This window comes from Podarcis pityusensis, assembly GCF_964106645.2.
Source record: "Podarcis pityusensis genome assembly, chromosome: 8".
Taxonomy (NCBI): domain Eukaryota; kingdom Metazoa; phylum Chordata; class Lepidosauria; order Squamata; family Lacertidae; genus Podarcis; species Podarcis pityusensis.
The window spans coordinates 51,715,520-51,741,945 of NC_138033.1; the positions used below are offsets into that span (position 1 = coordinate 51,715,520).

Below are 26,426 nucleotides of genomic sequence, written 5' to 3' on the forward strand. Positions count from 1 at the left end.
ATCCACCAAAGACATTCCTTCCTTATGTTGCTAAGCAAGAGTGCAAACTCAAGCTTGCCTAACACAGATTAGTTGTAACTGTTCAGGCACCTTGAGCATTAACCCTTACTTTTGTAGGCTAAGCACACATCCTGGGGCTGCGATTATTCACATTTTGCTTTTAAAAAGTCATATTCATCATTATTCATTTATTTATTTATTTGTATGCTGCTACAATAGTGCTCAAAGTGGCTCACAACATACCAGATAAACAACAACAAATAAATATAACAAGTTTAAAAAAGTAAGAACAATTAGAAATAATCATAATGCAAATAAATATAGAATATAAATCTATACAAAAGCAATATAAATAAGCTAACATAAAGCTAAACAGAGCATGAGACTCCTGATTTCAGGGACATGGGTTTAAATGATTCCTGCATTGCAAGGGGTTGGACTAGATGACTCCTTTGGTCCCTTCCAGTTCTACAATTCTATGATTCTACCGTAATTGCGAGAATAATATCCACAAAGGAAATAAAGTGGTAGCATCCAAAATTGGTGGGGTCACTAGTCCCAAAGGACATTCCACATATGCCCACCAAATTAACTTGCTGTATGGGAGCCCAGTTCTCATCTGGGTCTCCTTTCTCAATCCTTTCCCCATCCCTCACCTGGGGAGGTAAAGATTGGCTGTCCTTCAAGCCCCACATAACCTCACAGTTCAATATCCAATCTGAGTAGATTGGAAGGGGTTCCTTTCCTATGCATGAATCACTTTTGCTCCAAAGATAAGCAGTGTGTTGCCTGCAAACCATCCCACCTCTTCTGCCATTCTACAGCCTGCCCTTGATGGTTCCAGCAGTCTTTCCCCTGTAGCAATCATTGCCCCAAATACAACTCTCCTCCTGATAAGGATCTCAGGCAATGGGGTGGGGAAGGCAGGTGGAAATACATGCCCGTTGAGATTTCCAGAAGCAGCCTCTCTTCTGTAGTGAGACAAAACCAAGAAATGTAGACCATGTAAGACTAAACTAAAGCAGCGGGTTGTATTAGATGACCTTGGAAGGTCCCTTCTGGCTCTGGTTTTATGAACTCAGCTCAATCTGGATTAAACAATATCTTGGCTGCCCCTCCACCCTCACCCACCACCCCAGGGAAAACAGGCAGGAATTGAACAAACTGGAGAAAATGTCACCACCATCTAAAAGAGCAGATAAAAGCAGAGGGGAGCAAAGAAGTGGGGGAGAGGAGGGAGGCAGGAGGAGGTGGCGGAAGCATGAAGCACCTGCTGAAGGCTATTTAAGGATTAGCCAAGTGCTGACAGACAAATGGTGAGATGAATCAGCCTCAGCAAGGCTGTGTGGGCCACGGTTGTCAGCTGATGGGTCGTGCCATGTCGCTTTCATCTCTGGAGACCAGAGCATCCTTCGAGTTTTTAGGGGTGAAGACATGTGTGTGTGGCATTAATGGTGGCTGGTGCCCCTTAGGACTGCAATGGCAGAAGACAGGGAGACGAGCAGAAAGTGGAGCTAGAGACAATGACAGGCAGAGCCAACTAATTCTGCTTTTGCCATTAGTTGCAGGTCATGTTGTCAGTGGGTCTTTCCCACTGCTCCACCTCCTCTTTCTGCACCTTCAAGTAAATGGGACACCTTTGATTAGTATGGCTGACTAGGCATTAGAAGACCTCTCCTCCTCCATTCTGTATAATCCTCTTTTGTAAGAAGAGCATGCCATTTCTTAAAGGTAGAAAGAAGCCCCCACCCCATGGGCATAGCCAAGGAGGGGCAGGGGGCAGCTGCCCCCCTAAAACAAGTAAATAAATAAATAAATATATATATTTAACTAACTGACCAATTGCATTGCAGATAGCTCAGTTCTGCCCTCGCTAACATTGATCCTGCCCCCCCAACATCAATCCTGGCTATGCCCATGCCCCACCCCTGAAACACACTCATCATTTGCACCTCAGAGAGGCATATATTTGCTCTGTGCTGGATCCAAAGATGCGACTAGTGGAGAAGAAAGATCTATGGGGGTGTTAATGCTGTGAGTCCCTCCATCCTGTGCAAATAAAACCATACACCCTAAAGACACCACAGTCTCCTCCTACCTTCATTCCCAGGAAACCAAACCTCTAGGCAACAGCCTTGGCACCTCTGGAATCTTTTACTGTTCAGAGATTGGGATGTCGTGTAATGAATTTTATTGGGGGGTGTGTGTGTGTGTGTGTGTGTGTGTGTGTGTGTGTGAATTGCATCTATCTTTCCTGAACATATTTCTTACCAGATGTTCTGTACCATGGATGCTACACACACACCACCCCATAGAGAGCTCTAAATTAACCAGGGGGCACATAATTGAGGAGTGCCAGGGTTTTTCTTTTCACTAGCTACACTAGCTAATTTGTTTGTTTGTTTGTTTTACTTTAGGGAAACATCTGAAACATCCCATCCTAATCTCTCGACTGTAATTTGTTTTAACTGATTTCAATTCTGTATTTTACATCGTTGTAACCTCATGGTGCAGGGCAGGCAAGATGATGATGATGATGATGATGATACTAGATGGGACAAAGCGAGAACTTGACTGGTTTGCCTCAAAATCCCGAATGTTGATTCAACGTCTCGCCACCCCTTTCTAGAAATTAAAATACGGTAATTTCACTGGGCACTAGGGACACCTTGGAAGCACCCAAAAACCGGTGTAAATAAAACTCCTGTTATCGAGAATTAAGGGATGCAAATGCAAAGCGATCTGGGAGACTCTAGTATGGGCACGATCCCGGCGGTAGCTTCTGCTATGGAGCTGCGTTTTGGCGCAGCACTTTCCGATTCACTGCAATGGGACTTCCAAAGCCGCCCCTCTCTAAGGAGAAATACCATCCCGGTTCTGCAATCGGGGAATGTAAAAGACTGCTTCGAGGAAGAGCGTTGAAGGCACAATCCAGCGGGTCGTTCTCCTGCGCAATTTCCATTGAAGAGCGCAGCCCAACCTGCGCAATCCCCGCAGGAGGATATTGCGTTACTCTTCTTCAATAGGAACAAGGGCAGGAGCAGAAGAAGGTACAGAGGGAACTACTTGTAGGTATCTGTGCTATTTGCAGGAGTTCACCAAGGATTTTGGACTCCCAGTTGTTTAACCACAGCAACTCCCCGCTCCCACCCCCAAATGTATCTGCTGAAACGAAGAAAGCTGGAGAGGGGGAACGAGAAATGGATTGGGGGGGGTAGGTCTGTGGGCTTGAGTCTGGTTCTGGACACAAATTCAGAGGTGGTCTTTCCTCTATTGAAACTGACTTCAGTCTACCTAAGCCATAATAAAATGTAGAATCTTTAAGATCCCACAAGTCTCTTCGCTGACTCAGAAGTGTGCCGGTTCTTTCGTTCTAACTGTATGCCTTCTTTCTAAACCACTATTTGGCACTTAATTCCAAATCCAATGAATGGACCTAAATTAGTCTATTAATCTCAAGGGGTCTACTCCGAGTAAACTAATACTGGCTCCGACACGAAGTAGAACCTGCAAGCTTGAAGTCCGCTTATCCTTTTTTTATGATCCATATCTCTCTCCACCAATACGTTTCACTTATGCTAAAGCGAAGCAAAATACTTTTCATTCTTCTCCAGGATTAGAATTGCTTATTTATTTAAATTGATATCCCTGCATCTGGAATGCGGAAGGGTATGAGAGAATCGCAGTACCCTGCGCCTAGGTTATAAAATGTTTTTATTTAAAATAGTTTTTTTTTTAAAAAAAAAAGATACAGAAGCCCACCGGTTTTGTTGAAATCCAATTTACTGTGAAAAACAGTAACCCTTTTACCCACTTACCGGGGAGCAAATCCTATTTAACTGAATGGGACTTACTTCTGTTTAGGCATTGGCAGGATTACTCTGTAACGCTGTAACCCTAAATACAGTGAATAGTTGCAATCCTGTACATATCTGCTCAGAAGTAAAATCTACTCTCAGGTAAATAGGTATAGGATTGCAGGTGTTCTAGAAAGTGAGCCCCATTGAATACACCAAATAGGAGCTCCGTGTCTTCTTTGGGAAGGAATTCGGGCGTCTTTCTGCTTCTTGGGCAAATCTACCCTCACCTCAGACCTCACTAATAACCCAGTCCTAATACTTGTTTGCTTGAATTCAGTGGAGATTATTCTTAGAAAAGAGAGCATAGGATTGCAGCCTCAGCCACACTCTCAGCGCTCCCTCTTCAACATGGACATAATAATACTGACCTATTTTACAGGATGGTTGTACGGAAGACTGAGATCATGTATGTGGCTCCCCCCCCCCCCGCGCGCTTATTACTGAGTTTCTTCCCATGCCTGATCTGTGACTCGTACCAAATGATTGTTTATACATCATAATGGATTGAAAATGAATATATTGTTAAGCAATAACAATTCGTTTGCTGTTTATAGAAATTACTTTGAAATGAAATGGGTAAGACTTTTCCAGGGGAATATATTTTAAAGTCAATATTTTTTTTAACAAGAAAAAAGGAACAGGGTTGTATAGATGGCTTTCTGGTAAATACTAATTGCTTTGTTTCTATGCCAGTACTGATCATTTATTTAAAATAATCATACCCTCCCCTCTCTGTCCTAAAAGGGACTTTCTCTTTGAAATACTTTTTTGAAGTGTATAAAAACCCACTCAAAACGAATCAACCAATATTATATTTCTATGTTGCCTTAGAACGCTCTGTTGTAGTCAACAAATTTCTATTCAGAGCAGAGCCATTGAAATGAGTGGACCTAAGTTAGGCTTGCCCATTATTTTCTGTGGGTCTACTCTGCGCAGAATTTAGTTGGATACAACCCAAAGCATTGGATTTTACATATGTTTTCTTATTCACAGCCATAAATCTTTTAATTGCCTTAATAACGTTTGTGGTTGTCTTGGCTTTGTAAATGGGGATTTACAATGTGCGGGGGGAGGTCCTGCCCATTTCCCCCCTTAATCACTCAAAAGACACTGGTACACCTCTCACTCGTTCAAGAATCCAAGCTGTGCAATACAGAACGCAGTGCTATTTTTGGTACCTAAAGATGCACATCTAAGGAGGCTTAGGGAAAACGGATACAACTGTATTTGGAAGCGGTACCCTATAGGGGCGCGGGGTTGTTTCAGATGTTTGCGTTCTCGCCAGTGATCACACCAAAACCAGTCACATCTTAGCGTGGGGGGAGGCAGGGGAAACCCTCGTTGCTTGTGCCCCAAGACTTTCCCCGGATCCTGAAGTTTCAATAAATGTCCTCCACAGCCCGCCCGCCCCTCAGGGAAACGTTGCCACTACTTTCTTTAAGTGACAAAAGAAAGCCTTGAAATGATCGACAGCTTCGACTTATTTGAAGGTCCAGCGTGGAAAGGATGGGGGCGGGCAGGAAACTGATCAATATAAAATTTGAATAGAGAGGAGTCTTGGAGATGAAATAGTAATAATAATAGTAATTATCATAATAAGTGATAGCAGATGCTGGTCCTACTCAGAGTAGACCCATTGGGTTTAATGGACATAATAATAATAATAATAATAATAATAATAATGTCTAACAGAATTATCAGGAGCCATTTCCAACTATAGACGAAGTTAAACACATCGAGGTCTCACTTTTTTTCATGGGAGACAGACAAGTGCTTAATTTCTCAAGTGACATGGGTGTGTCTTTAATAGCACAATCCGGACCTACTCCTACAAAAGTGTATATCGGATTGTAGGGTAAAGGGCAAAACGGTGTGTGATTCAGCTCAATGGTCTCATCCAGACATCCTTTCTGCGATCCTCAAGCCGCTTCTGCCTTCACTCTCTTCTGAAAAAGGAAAAAAGCAACAAATCAAACAGTCCAAAAATCCCTGTGCGTCTCTTCCTCTTTATAGCAACAGATTAGATATACACTATCTCCAGAGGAAACACAATCAATATTCCCTTGGTTGTTTTTTTAATTGAAAATGTCGGTTTTGGTGGGGGGGGGGTGCGGGGCGGCGGCGAGAGAGGTCTTCGAGGCAACAGTCATTTTCGCTCTCCGAAACTGATTAGTCTGGAAATATACAGTTTAGACGAACCCAGCAGCGACAGAAATCAGGGCATGCCGTGGTCTGTTTGTAATCTTATCCCCCCCTTTTTCATTAACATAAACACGACATTAACCCAAATATACAGGGCCACCTACCAAGCTAGTCAAGTGAAGAGAGAGAGAAAGAGACCATTTCGCCGCTTGGCTTCGTGATTGCGCGGAGTACAGAGATAGATGGAGGGAGCGATGGATGGATAGAGGAAGTTGGGAATCGAACAGCATATAAATTGGCAAACTGGGAAGGAAGGAGGGTTGGGATTATAAAGAGGAAGGGAACCTAACTGTGGATCGCCACTCAACGTTTGCACTACAATTCTAGATCTCGTAGTGGCTTTTAGCAGAGTTTTCCCCTTTCCCTAAAAGATCTGGGCTCCCCAAGAATTCACATGTAAAGTGTGAAATATTTAGTGCATATATTTAGGATGGAGTGGGGGCGGGGAGGACAGGTGAGAGTCCTAAGTCAATGGATCTGAGCAAGACTACATTTGGCCCAAAGAGCTTCTCCCCGGAATCTCTTTTAATGTCCGGGTTTTGCTCACATGATGGAGACGAGACGTCCTCTGAGCATGAGCAGAGAAGCGTCCCACTGGGCAGCCATCACCACCCTTCCAGCTTTATGTTTTAGGAGAGAGGGCAAGAAGGCCTCTGGTCATCTATTAATCACTGGATGGCTGGAAAAACAAGAGTAGTATGCATCTAGAATAGGACGTGTGAAGTGCAAGAACATAACCGGCTGTTTCAGCTCAGAGGCCCACCTACCTCGGCATTGCACTGTCTAATCCCGCTTTCAAGACGACGGGAAAATGGGACATCGCCACATCTTGAGGCAGGGAGTTCCATAAACTAACTGTGCACTGTGTACAGAAGCATTGTCTTTTGTCTGTCCTCCTGGTATGTGTGTGCGCATGAGAACAGTTCCACAACTAGATTATGTGTATTTAATACAGTATGTATACATAACTCTCTTTCTGTGTCGTTTTATTGTGGGTGGGTGGAGCTATGATGGTATAGACACATATGAATCTGCATATACAGGATATATGTAATGTGTGTCGCTGTGACCATGGAGTGTGTATCAAGAAACCTTATTTATTTATTTTTATGTATTATAGCTTGCCTTTCTCCCAAGCTGGGATTCAAGGCGGCTTACAACATTCAAAAGCAACAGTATACTGTACAAAGCAAACTAATCAAAGCAAAATAATTAAAAACAATAATTAAAATACACCAGGACACATTTAGAGCCGGAAGTTTAAAAGCTGTTTGCCCTGACAGCAGCCCACGGATCAAGCATCGTCTGCGCCTTTGTTTTCAAAGACCTGTCTGAACAGGAAGGTCTCCACACCGTACCTTAAAGCACATCCAGCGCACCTTTAAAGCACCTGAACTTTAGTTGCCCCCTCACAGAGCTACAATTTCCAGCCCCCTTAACAAACTATGCTTCCCATAATTCCCTGGGGCGAAGTAATGTTGTTTCGAGGTGCATTGGATGCGCTTTAAATGTGCGATGTGTGCGATGTGGATCTGCGCTTTTGGGTTACGCTCAGGGGATACTGACAGGCCGATGTAAAGATCCCCTTTCTGAAACACGCCTGTCTCCCCTTCTCTTAAGTCTCCTCCCACCCCCGCCCGAATTGCTGAGAGTCTCCCCCTTCCCGCACGCCCCTCCTTCCACCACTTGACTCAAGCCTCGGGTTCAACGCCATCCTGAGGCTTTTAATCTCTTGCTGACAGCTCTTGAATAGGCGACCTCTCTCTCCCCCCTTGGGCTTTGCTGGGCTGTTTAGTCAAAGAGTGTTAAATGTGAAGCTGGACGGTTTTGAATCCACTTGCTCTGGAGAAGCCACGCAGGCTTCAACCAGGGCGATTCTGGAGCATCTGTGAATGAAGTCTCTACATTCCGCGAGGTCATCGCTGTGGAATAATTGCTACTCCCTCGTTTCCTAGCATGAGCCAGTGCTTAAGAGAGAGAGAGAGAGAGAGAGAGAGAGAGAGAGAGAGAGAGAAGCTAGTTCTCCTCCTCCGCCTCCTCATTTTATCCTGCCAACAACCCTGTGAGGCAGGGGTGCCAACTTGAATAAAAAATTGTGGGGGGCCCAGGTAAGCCCCGCCCCGCATAATCGATCACATGACACACAATATTTGAATGGGAATGCCCATCAGCTTTGTGGAGGACCCCTTACCCCATGGCCCCTAGGAGTTGGTTCCTATGCTGTGAGGTAGGTTAGACTGAAAGTGAATGAATGGCCCAAAATCACCCAGTAACTTGATGCCTGAGTGGGGATTTGAACCCTGGTCTCCCAGGTCCTAGTCCGACACTCTAACCACTACACCACGCTTAACCCATAGGAGCCCACTGAATAAAAGACAGGGAAATATGTAGTTTAACCACTATGAGCACGGGAATAATCTTCTTTTTTAGTAACTAACGTGCACTAAGTAATCTTGAGTATACTCTCTTACAGAGCCGTAAACGCGTAAGCTTAAATTTATCTCTTTGGAATATCCTTATCATAAACCCCAACGAACATTTAAAGCGCATTACTTCCCCAAAATAATCCTGGAAACTATAGTTTTCCCCCTCCCAGAGCTATAGTCCCAATGATCATCCTTATCAGACTATAGTTCCCATGATTTGCCCGGGGGGGGGGAACAATGTGTTTTAAATGAGCTTTGGAGGTGCATTAAATGTGTTGTGTGGGTCTTCTGTCTATGATGATGGAAATAAGCGCAGGCTTTGAGGCTATGCTGAACTCCGCAAACAACAGCAAACCAACCAGAAAGAAAGCAACTCCACGCAGGAGAGATCTGTGCGTTGTTGTGCGATCCCTGAGAAGCGCAACGGTGTTTGTGGCTGTTCCCTAATTCTACAGACGATGAAACTGGGCGCTCTCTATCCATTGTGTCTCGTTTTCCTACCACAGAGCTGTGGGAGAAACAGCTCAGAGGTAAAATACACGCTTTCTATTCAGAAATTCAACCCTCCCACCCTTTTGAATCTCTGCTGCCAGTCAGTGTTCTGTGCTAGACGGAGGATCCGTCATTCAGCTCGAAAGAAGGCCGTTTCCTCTGTTCTCAACTCGTTTCCCGAAAGGGGATTATACACTTGTGGATTATACATTTAAACCTTCCGGATATTGTAACTAAAGCCAGGATATTATCATTATTTTCTTAAGATAGAAAGTAGGCAAGACCCTTACACATACTTACTTGGGAATCAAGTAATCCATGGGGGCTTACTCCAGAGTAGCTCTATACAGAACTGCGCTGCGCGTAAGTAAATAAGCCAGCAGAGGCTCCATGCGTAACTGCTGGCGTTCTTCACAGCGGAAGCATCAATGAAATTAGCATTTTGCCTATTATTCCCTGGGATGGGTTTCAGGACAGGAATCCCGCGGTTCCGCTGTCTGAAATCCGCCTTCCGACACTTCCCCCACCCGCCCCAACTTCTATTATTTCTGCCGCCGCCGCCAGGCTCTCCGGCTTGGGCTTCATAACTGGCCGCGTGTATTTGTTTTCCAACCTCGTCCGAGTCTCCTTTTCAGCGTTCTCAATGGTTGGGCGGCAGATCTGACGCGCGCTCTCCCCAGATGCCTTAACAATACATACAAACGAGACGAAGGGGTTCTAATTGGTTTTGGAATGGCTCCTTTACGCACTGACAAAGCTCTTCTCGTTTGCTTTAGGAGGGAAGAGGGAGGAACTGAAGTGGGGTGGGAGAAATGGGAAACAGAAGTGGATTTCCCCCCTTTTCTTAAAAGCTAGTTTTGCCCTTCCTGTCATTTCGGATTCTGTTTCTGGGGGGAAATTCAGAAATGGATCTGCAAGCGTTCACCGCTTAATCGGTGCAGATCTTAATGGGCTTTTCACCAAGTCTGTCGTCTCCAGCGCGCCTCTTTGCCCGCGCTACTTAATCCTAAACGCAACATACTGCCGCCGCCCTCCTCCTCATCCATATTTATTTTGGTTCCAGCGTGTGCTAGGCTCTGTCCGGAACGTGCAAGTGCCCCCAACCAGAGAGTCCTCACAGTTTGCCTTCTCCCTTTTCTCCAGAACAGTCCCGCTGAGCTTAAACCAAGCGAACACGCAAGTAGTTTAACCAGGATCTGCCACCTTTGGAAGTTGTCTTTTGACAGCCTGTCTGCCTCTTAGCTTCCCTTGGTGTTTACGGAGAAAGCGCGAGCTCTAAGCCGCCTTTGTGACGATTGTGACTGTAGAACCAAGGGTGATAGTGGAGTGACTACGAATTCAAGGGAAAGCCCTGATTTTGTGGCAAAAGATGGTTCTGAAGTAAATGAAACCACTGCTGCGTGTTGTCAGCAGAATGCGTGTAGCACCCGAATGTGAAGTTTCATAGATTTAACGACGCGTCAGTGCAATAGGGTTGTGTGAATTTACATGTTTGGGCTTAACTAGGTTGTGGGTGGGAGCTGTTTAAATTCCTCCTCGCCAGCGAGGGACTCTGCAGACCGGAGATATTAGTTTTCAGAAGGCTCAGCACCCCCATCTGTCAGATAATATTTCACCTCTAACATGTAGAGGTATATTTCCCTTTGCATAAGAATATCCAGAATGCAAGAAAAATAAGCTTCAGCTGGAAAACGTTTCTTGTCTGTTTCATTCAGGATTCTCAGAACTGGATAATATACCTGTACCTAGGTTCTCTCTCGGTCTCTCTCCTTGTCTCCCCCACGTGTATTTCCCAATTTCTCTTTCTTCTTAAGACAACAGCAAATAACATGAGTCCTTAACGTCCATAGCTGCAATGTTTAATCGATTAATCAGCTAGTTTAATCGATTAAACATTTCAGCAGTAGATAGTATGTTCTCTAATGTTGTCCCAAGCAGAATCCACTAAAAACGTGTTCTCAATTACTGGAGCATTACTTTTTTGTTCGTTTAAAGAAAAATATTGGTTTAAATAAAAATAAAAATACTGAACTAATGGTGGCAAGCCCTATCTAAATGGAGACATCCCCACCTTCCTCTCATAAGAGGCAATGCCTCTTTTGAGAATATGCCAGATACGCCAGATATGTGCATCACCTAAAAAGAGAAGGATGCTTCGGAAACATTGCCTTAGCCATTCACTTTATCGATTAATCGACTAAGAGGTATATGATTCACTGTCAAAAATGCCTTTAGTTCAGTTGCAACCCTACTCATTTCTAAGAGAGGTGTCCACTTGTTCTGAGAAGTCCGTCTCCTTCATCTTAGAGACAGGATAAAGTCAACCTGGTGAGGCGAAGAAGCCGAAGTTCAGTTGCGGCGCATCTGCTTTGCATGCAGAAGGTCCCTGGGTTCAATCCTTGGCATCTCCAGGTAGCGCTGGAAAAGACTCTAGAGAGCCCCTGCCAGCCAGTGTGTAGACACTACTGAGTTAGATAAAGGCAACTTCCTGTTTTTCTATGAAGACACTCTGCACAAGACTCAGAGATCCCTTTCTTAAAAAAAACCAACTTATCTATTTTTCATGGTACAGAAGATAAATTTTGAGAAAGCAATTGTTACAACAGTAAACAACAAGTAACTTGTCCTGATAAAACTACAGACTTTTATCATGCCAGAGACCCCTTTCTTGATTGCTATTATTTCACCCCATGTTTCTGGAAGAATTGCCCCGAGCGTTCTGGATATCAACTTTGGAGAGGTTTGGCATAAATTAAGCCCTCCTCAGAGAAACTAGAAGGTTGGTAGAACCTGCCTTTGAGGTTGCTAACAACAACAACAACAACAACAACCCAAAACTATAAAATTATAAATTCAGCTTTTTGGAAGAAAAAAAAGAACGAGAAAATATTCAAGGAGAAAGAGGGAGATTATGGGAAGCAGTTTCATATCACGGGTTATTAATATGGTTTGCTTGTCTCTCTACCTCGCCCCCACCTCGCCCCACTTCAGGATAAAGGTAAACATGGAAGAATCCTGTCATTTGACTGAAAACCGAGAGAGTAACTTCCCTTTCCCCTTGAAAAGAACGAAACTCTCCAGTCATTAATATAATTGCAGTTTCTAAAATGAGAGATCTGTCAATATTTTGCTCCTAAACGGTGTGGTTTTCTTCGTCCCGTTACTTCACACACACATTCAAGCACGCACACACACACCCCACACTCGCAGGGCACGGTCTAGACCACGTTCCGCATGTTTTACAGCGCGATCCTAACCATGTCTCCTCAGAAGTAAATATCAGTGTGTTAAAAGGGACTTGAATCTCCCTAAGAGGTGAATATAGGACCGCAGCTTTAAGCCCCATTGGCTTCAATAGGAAGTGAGCGGCGCAGGTGTTCAAGTCCCCATTGAAAACAATGGGATGCAAAGGGGCTTCGCTTTGGCTCCTGGCTGTCATGTTTTAAATAACTTCAAGGCGAAATTAATTGGGGGCCTTTTGCTTTCCCCAAACCTGGGAACAGGTTTGTACCCAGACCTGTGGAATGATTTGAATTGGGGAGGACATCAGGTTAATGGTCCAGGTTTTTTCACGTCGAGGTTTTTATAGAACAAAAATGCCTTTGTTGGTTACTTGTTCAAGGAAGAAAGGAATGTAGCTGGCCGCATTATTTATGAGGGGAAGACTCGCTAAAGAACAGAAGATACCAAAGTTGAAGAGAAAGAGACAAGATTTGTAAACAATCATACTCACCTAGGACAAACGTATTTCCCTGGTTACTAATATCATAATAGAAAGAGGAAGCAGATATCTATCTACCTACCTATCTCTATCTATCTATCTATCATCTATCTATCTATCATCTATCTATCTATCTATCTATCTATCTATCTATCTATCTATCTATCATCTATCCATCTATCTATCTATCTATCATCTATCCATCTATCTATCTATCATCTATCTATCTATCTATCTATCTATCAATCAATCATCTATCTATCTATTATCAGCTAGTATCAAAGGTAAATGTGTGCGTGCAGCGTTTGTGTGTGTATAAAAAAGTAACTAATTATGGAACAGTAATTGCTGTAGATGTGCCAAAAGGTCCAACAAAGTTAGCAAAAAGGGAGAGCTTCTGGTTGTACACTCTGGGCACATTAACCTGGGCTCAACCTGGAGGGCAGTACCAGCATCGATGAGCTGCAGCCTCAAAGCTCTTTAACTGCCACCTTGGAAACAGCATCATTTTGATCAGAGCAACTGGAGAAACGCTTTGAGATAAGAATTAAAAATCTCTAGTTTGTTAGTCTCTGCAATAAACATGTTGTGGTAACTGCATCCTGCCAAGATCCAGAGGAAGCTGAAAAGCACAGGGCAATACTGCACATGCTTAGGAACTTGGGAGCTGCCTTAAAATGAGCCAGACCATTGGTCCATCTAGCTCAGTATTGTCTACACTGACTGGCAGCGACTCTTCAGGGTTTCAGACAAGGGTCTCTTCCATCCCTACATGGAGATGCCAGGGATTGAATCTGGGACTTTCTGCATGCAAAGCAGATGCTTTGCCACTGACCCTTTCCTTGGTCTTGGAAGTAAGCCCTGCTATTCTCAATGGGACTTATTCCCAAGCAAATGTTGTATTGCAGCCTGGATGCGCAAACTTTCTGAATACACAAAACTAGGGGAAGAGCTTAACCTCTGCTGGTTTGAAGACTCAGATTCATTTAACACTAATGATCAGTTCCCATTTCAATATGCCTTGAGAGTACGAAAAGAACTTCAGGATGTCTCCTGCACGCATTACGAGCCGGCCAGGTAGCCCTCTTCTACCCAATATATGGATGTGGAGTTGAATTGGTCAAGGTGAGCTCAGGAATTAGAAACTCTCTGGCTTGGCCCATGGTACTTCCCTCAATCCTGGAATTAATCCTTTGTGTTGCAGGTTCACAACCGGTTCCGTTATGAACACAACCTGCAACATCATGAATATATCAACGCTTCTTTGCCGGACTACTACGTTCCGTAAGAGTTTGTCTGATGTTTTGGTTCACATCAAGAAGGTTCACATATCTCCCTGTGCAACGCAGTATTATATCGTTTTTTAAAAGAAAGCTGAGTGTGCAAAGTTCTTCTTTCTTTCTCTCAAGATAAGCAAAGAGCTTTGTTTTCTTAAACACACGCACGCACGCACCCCAATCTCCACCACCACACACAGACTTGGAGAGCGAAGTGACACGTTTTATTAATACCTTCCATGGCTCGAATATTTTCAGATTTGCCCTTTCTGTAGTTGCGTGTGGCAAGAAAAACGGGGGAGGAAAGGAGGACGAGGAAGTGGGGGGCGGAATCTCGAGTCTTAATGGACTCCGAATAATTATTATTTTTGGATTCGTGAATTTGCACTTGCTTGTCTCAGAGTTGGCTAAGCCATCGAGCCCTCTCGCTTTCATTCCCGAGAAGGGTGGGCGGCAGTCCAGTAAGATTTGCTCAGAGTAGGCCCATTGAAATAAATAGACTTAACGGAGTCGTGTTTGAAATCTAAACAATTTCCGTACCCTTCTGCCCCCACCCCCCAAGAACCAGCAAGAAAGGGATTCGACCTCTCAGCCCGAGAGATATTTACGTGGAAGGTTAAGTCCAGCTGATTTGTTACCAATTTGTTTCCACTTAACTTTTGTTGAGAGAAGAATCTCAGTTTAATGGCTGCTCTCTAATACGAGCAACCTATTAACAATTAAGAGTGCCCCAGCACTCAGGACGTTTTTGAGGAGCTTTTAACGAAAAATACGAACCCGATTAAATAGATTAAATAGATTTTTTTTTTTTTAATGACCGAGTGAAAAATGTGTTATCAGCGGCGGACACTGACCCACAAGAGTTGCCCCGATGAAATCCAATTTAATATGTGATTTGGCGAATTAACTGATACTTTGTAAGGATTAATTTATTATTACTTTGAGCATTGAAAAGTGGTATTGCTACTTAAAAATCTGGAAATCGATTCTTTTTTTCTTTTAGTAGCCAGCCCACCAATATCACGGGAGATATTTATAGAATGTTTAGACTTCTTTAGAATGTTTCGATAGACCGTTAGGTGTCAGCTAAGGAGGAGCAAGATCTGAACATCATTATACCCGAACACAGGTCGTTTTATACATTACAGGGTGTTACTTCGTTCCTTCAAGGAAATAAATCTCCATATTTGGGTATGCACCGTCTAACTCACCCCACCCCCTTAAATGCATTTAACACCTGGATTTGGGTGAATTTCTCTGGGAATAATTCTCAAAGATTGCGAGGGACTTTTAAAATAATGCAGAAGGTTACACCCGTAGGTTTCAAAGCTCCAAAGATCCAAAACAGAGATCCAAAATATGGTTTAAACAGCAAGTACATAAAAATATGTACATAAAAATATTTCCCGCCCCTCTATTTTATTCATCCAACCCCCCCCCCTTTTGTTGTACTTTTCAAAGCATAAATAAAAATAAAACTCTAATGTTAAAGTGCTGTATTCTTCACCAAAATGGCGCAGGTTGTTTTCTAGAGCAGGTGCCTTCACAGATTTGGCACAATTGACTTGGTGAAACAGCAGGGCGTCTACAAACAAGCCATATTCTACAGGGATCTTTTGCAAGCTTCTTCCAAGCATTTTCTTCTACTATCCTCAATATAGTTTGTATATTTCGCATTTTTTTTTACGCACGCACGCACGCACGCACGCACACAGTTTACCATGCTGCCATTGCTTAATTTATTCTCTGGATACCTAACGGTGCTGATGGAAAAGGAGAATTACATAACCCCCCTGTCAATCTACACTTAAATCCTACCATTTTCAGGAACGACAAAAAGGAACCGCTGCTGGACAAAGTATGCCCTAGAAACCTTAACCTTACGTATTTCTCCTGAAGGTCTATATTATTTAAATAATCGTACCAGCGTTTGAAGTATATTAGTGATATTTTTTTCCCATCAAACAGAGATGCGGGGGCGGGGAAACCCGGATGCCCTTACAATCTACAGATGCAGAGAAGAAACGCGCAAGACGAGGATCGAGGTGTTTGTTGTAAGCAGTGGCAATCAGACCACTTTGTCAGATTCATGGCGTGCAATCAGATTTCCCTCCCCGGTTCAGAAACCAAGCAACGAAGGTGGAGTACGCTTTATAAAGTGAAAAGGACTGGGGTGTGTGAGAGAGGAGGATGGAGTTTATTTAGCTGTCAGACAGAACACGAAATGGTTCCCTTTGTTCTCTTCAACACCAGCTGAAAATCGACCTCTTGAGGCAAATACATTTCAACTCTCTCATTAGAAGAGGCCGATATGACCTGACACTAGGCAGAAAACAAACCATCCGATCCCTCCAAAATAACTCTGGAACGAGAAGGTGCCGTTTATTTGCAAACTTTACTTTAAAATAAATAAATAAATGCCGGTCCTTATTTTGCCTGAATGGATGTCCATTTAGCCGGCGTATCCTTCTTTAAACTCGCCTAGACCAAGCCTTCAGACGCGCACACCGCGGAAGGTAAAATAAAAAATATAAACCCTTGTTGAAATCATTTTCAACACACAAGAAAGAAGTCGACGGTTTCCTCTTAGACAATCAAAGGAGGGTTGGGACGTAAAGGTTTGCTTCTAAGTTGCAGGCCACACTTCTGAGACGTGTTTCTGTCCCTTTCGCATGAGGTAAAGCGGAGCAGATTTCTGATTTCCCTTCCTATCCCCCTCTTACAGGGCCCTAGCGAGAAGACCTACTGCCCACCGCTGCGTTAAGCTGAAATCTCAAGGCACGCGCCCGTTGACCTCACGCAAATATCTTTTCTATGTACGTATGCTTACTTTGGAGGATTTCAGAGTTAAATCTACATACACACGGATGTAATGAATCATTCACGTGTACTCACGCACACGGGCTGCTTTTTTCGGGGTGTGCAGAATAGATAGATGATAGACGATAGTTAGTTTGACAGATGATAGATACAGAGATAGATAGATAAAGATAATCCTTTGTCTCTTAATGTCTCTTCATTTATTTATGCTTAAGCTAAACTACCAGCCCAATCCACAACCCATTTCATACAAAATACGTGTGTTTCACACTAATGAATATCCCTCCAATCTTAAAGGTGTTCGCTGATACCCCACGCACATATAAAATAAAGTAAATTGGTTTAGGATCCCCCCCGCACGCTTCACAAAACCCCACACAGACACAGACACACAACAGATTGCTCCAAATATATTCACATCATAGATTTAGGGTGTGTGGTGATAAGGACGAGGGGGTGAATGCAGAGCATCAGTTGAAACCCCTTGTCCTCTATTGATTGGTGGAAGGAGGTGAACACGTGTTTGTTTGTGTGAAGGAATTCTATGGGTTCGAGGGCAGAATAGGAAAAAAATGGGGGGGGGCCTTATTCTAAGATGCGGGGGAAAGTCTAGGAAGAACCGAGAGTGAAGAAGGAAACATAATAGGAACTGTAAAATGTATAAATAGATTATCAAACACCATGGAGAATACAGCCTTGATAGGATTTGTTTTATGATTGTTAAGCCAATAAATAAGGCTGCTGCGATCCTATATACACAGAAGCATATTGCAAAATGCGACCCAGTGCATGCCTAATCAGAAGGGAATCCACGGATGACTTGTTCTGAAACAGAGCACACTGAAGAAAGGAAGTCTGCGCCCTGAGAGGGAAAGCCTAATGAATGAAAAGTGAGGCTGCAATCCTATGCGCACTTACGTGGGCGCAAGCCCGTTTGAATCAAACAGGCACATTTCCTTCTGAATAGCATTGCGCTGCCGTTCTATACACTCTTCCTCCAACAGCGCAATCCTATGCAGGTCTACTCAGAACAAAGCCCCGCTGAGGTCACTGAGACTCGATCCCAGGTCTATAGAACTGCAGCTTCAGTAAGTAATTCATATCCTTCGCTTTTCCGCCCACGAGCCCCATTCAAAGAGGCGTCACAGCAAGTGAAATACAATTCAGAAATTCCCAGAGGCTCAATACATAAACAGATTCCTTTTTCTACGAAGCTCTCTTCTCAGAGTTGGCCTGCCACGCATATAAAGCATAGAATCGGTAAGGTGAGTCCATTCGCTGCACTGCATTCTTTTAAAATAAATCTATATCCATAAGAGCTGAGTCTTTGGCAATGCGTGTGCGGTTCTATTCCCACTGACCCGGCCACTGTTTGCCTAGATTGATTTTCCCGCAGTGAAACTCGTGTTCTTCTATGCTGGTCTGAAAAGAACCGATCTCTTCCCTCAGCAAGACTCAAACTGGTGGCATCTAATGTAAGATCTCATCCTCTAACGCGCTGCTAAACTACGGACGGATTAATCGGTCATTGCATACACAAAATCTCGCTCAAACCCCGCTCAAAACTTTTCATGGGCTGTCACTTCCCGGAGAGAGATTTGTGCTGGCTGCAGGAGGCCGTTTAGTGACTGTTAGACCCGCGACAGCCTCTCTTGTTTATTTTTGTCTGTACAGCGCCTGACACACGAACCATCACTTAAGTAATCTGTTGGGTCTTATTTCCAGCTCTGTCCAAGGATTTGGGCGGAGAGGGAGGAGAGGCGGGGAGGGGAGGGGAGCAGGAGCTAAGGCGATTGACAGGCAAACCCCTATTTTATGCAGGTTTACTCAGAAGTAAGCTCCCTTGAACTCAAGGCGTACTCCCCAATAAGCGTGTGCTAACTTTATTTCCATATTCTTAGCGGCCCTGAACTTGATCGGCTTACAGAGCGATCCTAGCCGTATCTATTCGTAAGTAAGGGCGGTAACTCCGTCTGTGGAACAGTACGTGTTTTGTACGGGGAAAGCTCCGGGTTCAATCCCAGCATCTGCAGGCGGGGCCGGGAATGCCTTGTTCCTGAAGCTCTGGAAAGACTCGCTGCCAGTCAGTGTCGACAATACGGAGTTAGATGGCCTAACTAAGGCAGTTTCATACGCTCCTGCGTCCTTCAACAAGTTCAATGGGGCTTCCTCCCAGGAAACTGAGTGGTTCCCTCCCCACCCGCAAGGATTGCAGCTTTGATAGGGCTGGTGGGTCGCGTGTTTTCATCCCGTCCAGTGAGATCCTAGAAATCTGACCCCCCCCACCTCCCTCCACCACCACCAACTGAGAGAGATCTTCCAAGATCCACGTTGGCGGTGGATCCGTTTTACACGCTCTGGAAGGGGCTGCTGGCAGGACGACCCTCACCCCTCCCCAGAGCAAGATTCCAGGCTAAGCCTCGGGAGCTGGAACTAGATAAAGCAGCGTGGGCCACACACGCAGATTGCGTGGGTGGGGGGACACTTTTTGGAGAAGTGTTTCAGAGGAACTTCTCCCCAGCCCCTTCCAATTCTCCACTTCTGTCGCAATTCCTCCCTCCCTCCCCCTCTCCTCGTCTCTTGTCTTTTGCCTTTGAATGGAACAGAGATTTGGGACGCCGCCAGCAACTCTGCAAAGCATTCCAGTTATGATAACCCCATAATCAGGGATATAAATACCGGGGGGGGGGGCCGGTAAAGAGAGATGAGAAAGAAAGGAGAATAAATTGGATGTAAGAGGGGCAGAAGGGAGGTGATTTTTTTGGGGGGGGGGGGAATGGGTGATTTCGTAAGAAAGACGCTCTCCTTTCCCCTTTCCAGTGATGTGCATGCAGAAACACACATTTGGCTTTGTCTGTTTGGGCATGAATAGAGACAAGGGGTTCCTGCCTTGCCAATGCTAAGATGTTGCCCCTTATAAATCAATCGTGGGTGTTGTGTTTATTTTGCCTACATTTAAGCTCTGATGTGCTGTTTTTATTTCACTTGTTTTGTATCCTGTTGAATTGTCCTTCTACGCTGCACATCACCCTGGAATCTCATATGATGAAAAGTAATTCAGAAATGTTGTTTTAAATAATGTACAGAAGCAATTAAATAATCGAATAGTAATGTATTGTAATTACTGCATTTCATAGTTGCTTAATTCCACTGTTAACTTGCTGCCCACCCTGTTTCCTCACCTATGTTAGGGTTAGGGACAATACTAGGCACTAGACATATCATAATAAATTTATTAGTCTTTAGAGTGCCACAAGACACTGTGATTTTTATTAACCTACACAGACAAAGCTTAAGCTCTCACAAACAGTTCACTCATTCTGCAGGGGCTAACGGGATAAAACATGTAATACAGGTATTAGATATAGATGAAATCAATGGGCAGAGTACGAATTTACAACAACAAAAGGCCCTGCAAAAGTAATGACAATTTTTCATCATCAAGTTTTGCTGCCTATATTGATCTGTGCTGATATCGAAGTTTCTTCCACATTCATCAGAGGAAAAAACCACAACAAAATGCACTCTCTATTGTGGTCTACAAAGAGATACAGGCTCAAGGAAGGCCTGAGTTGCATATGGGAGATTCCATTACAAATAAGACGGCTTTGGGAAAATTACAGGGTAACAACTTTCACTACAGGGACTGTTGTGGGAACAGAGAGAGCCATGAATACGAATATTGGGAGCTGACTTTCCCCCCACAGAGTTACTGGTCAGTCTGGCTCAGTATTGCCTACACGGACTGGCAGTGGCTTCTCCTGGGTCTCAGGTAGGCTGGTCTGCCAGTCCTACCAGGGATTGAACCTGGCACCTTCTGCATGTACAGTAGATGCTCTGCCAACTGAGCTATGGCCTACTGTGAAGCACTGTGGGCCAGGGCCATCTGTTGGATGAAGTTCTGGGATGCATACAACTCAGCTTCTATTAAGGCTGGTGGGTTTGCATGGGGAGAAAGTCGATAGAGAGAGAAGCATCTAAGCTTCCTAGACTGTCCTTCTGACCTAACCTGCACTGACCCTTCTCCAAGTGTTAGTCTGAAACTCTCAGGGTTGCTGACCTCACTTCCTCCTCCTCCTCTTCCTTCATCCCACTTGGGGAGAGGACACCTTTCCCCCCTTTATCTCTCTCTTGCAGAAATGAAGATGCAGGTATGGATTTTTTACTTTGCTGGAAGTAGGATCTTCCCTGTCCGACATGTACTTCCAATAATAAAATTAGGCTTCTTTTTTCCATATTTAAATCTCAGTGAGATTACATCTGGGGTAAAGTGTCCTCCTACAAGTGCACACTGATGTGCCATCATATCCTGCATTGTAGGTCCTGCAGTGAGCAGAGGGTTGGACTAGGTCCCTTTCCTCTCTATCATTTCATGTGGAGCTCTTTGGAATGAGACCAGTGGCCCAGCATCCTGCTTCCAGCAGAGGCCAGCTAGATCAGGGTTTCCCAAACTTGGGTCTCCAGCTGTTTTTGGACTACAACTCCTATCATCCCTGACCACTGGTCCTGCAAGCTAGGAATGATAGGAGTTGTAGTCCAAAAACAGCTGGCAACCCAAGTTTAGGAAACCCCTAGCTAGTTGGTGTCATTTGGAGTTGTATCAGCAGAACCTTGAAGTATGTACTGAAATCCTTCCTTGGTTGGGACCACACACTACCCTGTATATAAACACACTGAGGATCTGAGTTTAGGAAAACAAGAAAGCTATGTTTATTGCAGGAAATACATCCTTAGTAAGAAATATATTGGTTCTGTCTAAGTCAGGTGGAGGTGCCTTGAAACATGCTTGTGTCGGCAGGAGAGACATAGAAAGATGTCTCCTCCAACAAGGTGAGGATGAAGATGGAAGTAGAAAATGAGGTCAGCAATTCTTCTAAGTATCACTCTAGCACTTAAGGGAAAATCAGTGCAAGTTAAAGGACAGTTTTGGAAGCTTGGAGGTTCTTCTATCTACACCTTCCCAAGCGGACACATCAGCCTTCAGGGCAAGCCCAACACATCCGACAGTAAATTCCTCAGAAAAGCCCACAAGTACAGTGGTACCTCGGGTTACATACGCTTCAGGTTACAGACGCTTCAGGTTACAGACTCTGCTAACCCAGAAATAGTACCTCGGGATAAGAACTTTGCTTCAGGATGAGAAAAGAAATTGCGCAGCAGTGGCGTGGCGGCAGCGGGAGGCCCCATTAGCTAAAGTGGTGCTTCAGGTTAAGAACGGTTTCAGGTTAAGAAACAGACCTCCAGAACAAATTAAGTTCTTAACCGGAGGTACCACTGTAATAGACTTTTCTTACTGCTCCACAGCAACTGGTATTCAGAGGTACACAGCCTCTGAACCTGGCTTAAAATCATTGATAGAATAATTTCCCCACTGCTGCTAGCAAAATGCTGTGTTTTGGAGGTTGGACATGAGGACCCTCTAGACTGGTGTTCTGTTGTGGGTGCATTCTGCAACACGCTGAGATGCCTGCATTGCAGGGGTTGGACTAGATGACCCCCGGGGAACTAGATGACCCTCACATCATTCTGCGTTGTGAGTTGTGCTGCAATGTGTCCCCAGTGTTGCAGCATTATTGCACTCTAGAGGGGCACTGCCGCACAATAGTGCAAAATAAGCATGGGGGAGAAAAAACAAACTGTGAAAATTGTGGTATGAAGAGTTCCAGGAATTCAGCAGGGAGTTATGGGAGATATATGGAAATGAAGCAGTGTGCCCATCCCAAAGCATCTGGGGGTCATGTATAGCAGCCCTGATACCATCACGAGCACCAATAATCATGAATGCACAGTAAAGAGGACATCCTTTGCCTTAGTTTCTTTCAGAGTAGTCGGCTCTATCCCAGACCTTTTCGTTAAACTAGGCACATTTACCCAGAAGCAGGTTCCATTGAAATCAGTGAGAGCTGCATCTAAATAATCCTGGAACAGCTGCCCTCTCTTGGAGGGAGGGGAGGGACTTGGCTCAGTGGTAGAGCAACTGCTTTGCATGCAGAAGGTCCCAGGTTCAATCCCCAGGCAGGGCTGAAGGAGACCCATGTTTGAATTCCTGCAGAGCTGCAGCTGGTCAGTGTAGGCAGTACAGAGTTCAGACAGACCAAAAGTCTGACTCGGTATGAAGTAGCTTTCCATGTTCCTCACAGCTGAATGATAGCTGAGTAGGTCTGAAACTGGTTTCAACGTGTGCACTGGTCCAGCAGGCTTACATAATATTCATATACTGGTGTGAAAGTTAAGAGTGTTGGAATAGGACCTTGAAGACCATGGTTGAAATCCTCACTCAGCCATGAAGCTCTGGGCCAGACTAACCTACCACACAGGGGTGCTGTGAGAATAAAAAGGGGAAGGGAGAACAACGTACACCGCCTTGAGCTCCTTGCAGGCAAAGGTGATATCTAAATGAAATAAAAATAAATAAAAAGTGTGGCAACAAGCAGCGGTGGTTACTCCGGATTACCTAAAGTGAATTGCAAGAGGGAGAACCTGCAAGGATGGATTTAGAACATGCAGACAGTTCTCACTCTTCCAGGCAGTTATTCATGAAGCCGGGGTAAAACCACAGAGAGGGGATGATCATAACAACCGAGGAAGGTGGTGAGAAGGTCCCTCCTCCTCCTCTGCCCACGTTGGAAAGCTTGATGCTGCGTTTCTGGAGAGCTCTGCCAAAAATCTATCCAGCTCCCTTCCACCTCCCCTCGCTCGACTGCAATTCCTTGTCAACACCTTGAAGTTGGAACATGTTACCATATATATGATTTTATTTCTGTCTCTCGCGTAATCTCCAGATGAAGCAAACTGGTCAAGCCGGATCGTGCCATTCACCTCCCTTGGCCTTGTGTAAACGGTTATGGGATCGCTTTGCGAGGGTTGGGGGACGGGGACGGACGAGTAAGTAGAGGGACCCAGGAGGAGACTGAGGGGGTGGGTTGGGGGGGGAGGAGGCGTCTTTTTCGTTCTGGACCAGCTCCCTGGTGTTAATGAAAACCAGGGCAGAGAGGCCGGAGCGAGTGCGGACGCGCGTCTGACTCCGTCCTCCCCGTGGGTGGTCTGACCTTTGATAAACATGCGGGCCCCTTTCCAAAGAAGCAACCCCCCTCGCGTCCTTCCTTTGCCTGCAAAATCTGCTTTTGACAATACTAGCCAGATACATTTCCAGCCTCGGATTACACTCCCCACCCTCCGCCTCCCCGCTCCCAACGTCTTCTTTCTAGCAAAGACTCCTTCACTTAAGCAATTAGCTAGTAAAAATACCTGCAGGGGGAAAAGGAGGAGGCGGGGTGGGGAAATAATTCTTAGATTCTTTTTAGGAAAAAAAAAAAATATCGCGGAGCGAGGAACAGCGCTTGCAAACATTTGGGCCATACGTTTATCAATAGATAAACGTATATTTCTCTCTGTGTATATATATAGAAATTTTGCCGCTTTCTCCTCCCTCCTCGAATCGATCTTTTTGCAAATCCATTCCAGCGAGCTAGAAGATCTCTTTTGAAAAAGCGCCACTGCAGATCTTGCAGACATCCCGCGCCGACGGATAAATATACAAAAATAAAATTGCTCCAGCTGGTTACTTCCCCTACATCTGGAAAAATAAAGGAAAGTGTACATCTATGCGTTTTCACCTACATTCGTGACCCTCCTATCTCTCCCTAGGCTCCAGGAGACGGTCTGAAACAGGCCCGCTTGCTAAGAAGCAGGTCCCATTGATTTCCATGGGGCTTCCTCTCCAAGGAGCGCCCTTAGGACAGCAAGCTGTAATAAATGAGGAGGGTGGCCGTTGGTCTGGCTCAGGAGGAAAAGCGCACCGCTCCGGATTCGAACCTCTAGGAGTGGAGCCGGAGTATTTGGGTTTCAGCCGGTTTCGTTCTGTAAACAGCGCCGGACACCCTCGGTGAATGGTACACCCGGTACCATCCTCTGTATCACTGTGAGGAAAAGCAAGGCCCTTGAATTTAAGAGCGCATTTGGGGACAACTCTTGAGGCAGGAGATTGATGTTCTCAAATAGGATTTTAAAACAAATAACACATCTCAAGGCATGGAAAATCTAGTCCATAAAATACCAGCACCTTTTCTCAACACTTTTCTAACAGGGTTAATCCATTCTACCTTGGAAGAGGGTGTACACACACACACACACACACACACACACAGACACTTTTCATCGTGCTGTCTACTCAGAAGCAAGTCTGTCTGAATGCTTTTTTAGGAAGTGTGCTTAGGATTGCTGCCTAGACTGTGTGAAAAACAGGATATAAAAAAACAAGAGTTGGGCGCCTGCCCCGCAGAGTTTCCAATCCAAAAGGTATCTTAAGTTCTCCTGCCCTTCTCGGCCAAGTTAAGATTTTACAAGATCCACTTAAAGCAACTGCATTTTAGTTCCAACTCGGTGTGGTTAAGAATCGGCCTGGTTTTTGTACCATCGAAATAAACAAGGACTACAAAAAAAGAGTTTAGAGTCAAGTGTTGCAGCTTCTCTGGGGTGACGGATTGAGCTATCTCTTTGCAGCCTGCAGCCACCTGGAGAGAGGCTTCGTGTCTCCTGACGTGTTGAAGTCCGGGATGGTTATTCTAAGCACGCTTCCCTGGAAGTAAATTGCACTGAAACCAAGGGTGCCAACTTCCAACTTGGATGATGGAGTTTAAGGGGCTTTGAGTGATTATTCAAAGGATACTTCCTTGGAAGCATATTCCACTTAGATCAATAGGACCCACTTCTAAATAAAGGACAGGGTGTGTGTCTGTTTTTGGCGGAGGGTGGTGGTGGGGTTGCTGTCCCAGAAGACTAGAGATTTCCCTCTCCATTCAGAACAACACAGGGCCCAGCACCAGAGGAGTACGTCGACGTTACAATGGTTTCAATGAGGAGAGAGTTGTAAAAACGCATTTGAACTCTCCCGATGCTCAGCTGTGGTCGGATCGTGCTCACTCGTGTTTGGAAAAAAAGGATGAGGTGTTTTTTTGTGGGCGAGGCGGGTGTTTTTCCTTTAAATGAAGCGTATTAAAGATGGCATCGCAGGCGGCCTAACACTGGACCATAAACATTGCTGTTGTTTTAAATTTCGGAGTAAGCCCCGTTGATTTTCTATGGGGGGGGGTTGCCCCTGCCAAATAAATATGCCTAGATTTGTTGTCCCCCCATTATTTCCACTCTGACAACCTCAAAGCGGAGTTCCTTCTTACAATGACGTCTTGCGGTTACGAGGAAGCATATATATCTATAGATCTCTCTTTATATGCACTATTTTATATATATATATATATATATATATATATGCACTACACACACACATGTGCACTATTTCAGCTCAGTTCCTTGTGCCCTTTAAGCACATTGACCCCGGAAAAAGCCGTGGGAGGGGGACTGCCTTCAGGGTAAAAGGGCAGAGAAGCCTTCATTGTTCGGGTGGAGTCAAGGTCCCGATCCCCCTACCGAGTGACTGCATTTAGGAATGCGATATTACAGGGAACCCAGCCGGTTGCTGAGCCGGTGGAAGAATGGAAGAGGAAACTTTAATTATAGCCCAAGCGAATAAAAACAGAGATTTGTCTGCAGGGCAAGAGCGAAAGGAACTCTAGGCTACAAAAAGGAAGGGTGTGTGAATATATGTGCTGTTTTCTGATAGGGGAAAACA

General features: G+C 44.7%; 1 long non-coding RNA gene across 1 annotated transcript in view; it reads right to left on the reverse strand.

Annotated features, from left to right (window-relative positions):
- Window positions 1-215: 215 nt before the first annotated feature.
- The window catches only part of LOC308482329, a 28,309-nt gene continuing 2,098 nt past the window's right edge, over window positions 216-26,426 (reverse strand). The window contains exons 2-3 of the long non-coding RNA XR_013989222.1: window positions 5,608-5,806; window positions 216-971 (exon numbers count right to left, since the gene is read on the reverse strand). This is a non-coding gene — a long non-coding RNA (uncharacterized lncRNA). The remainder of the gene's footprint in view (window positions 972-5,607; window positions 5,807-26,426) is intronic.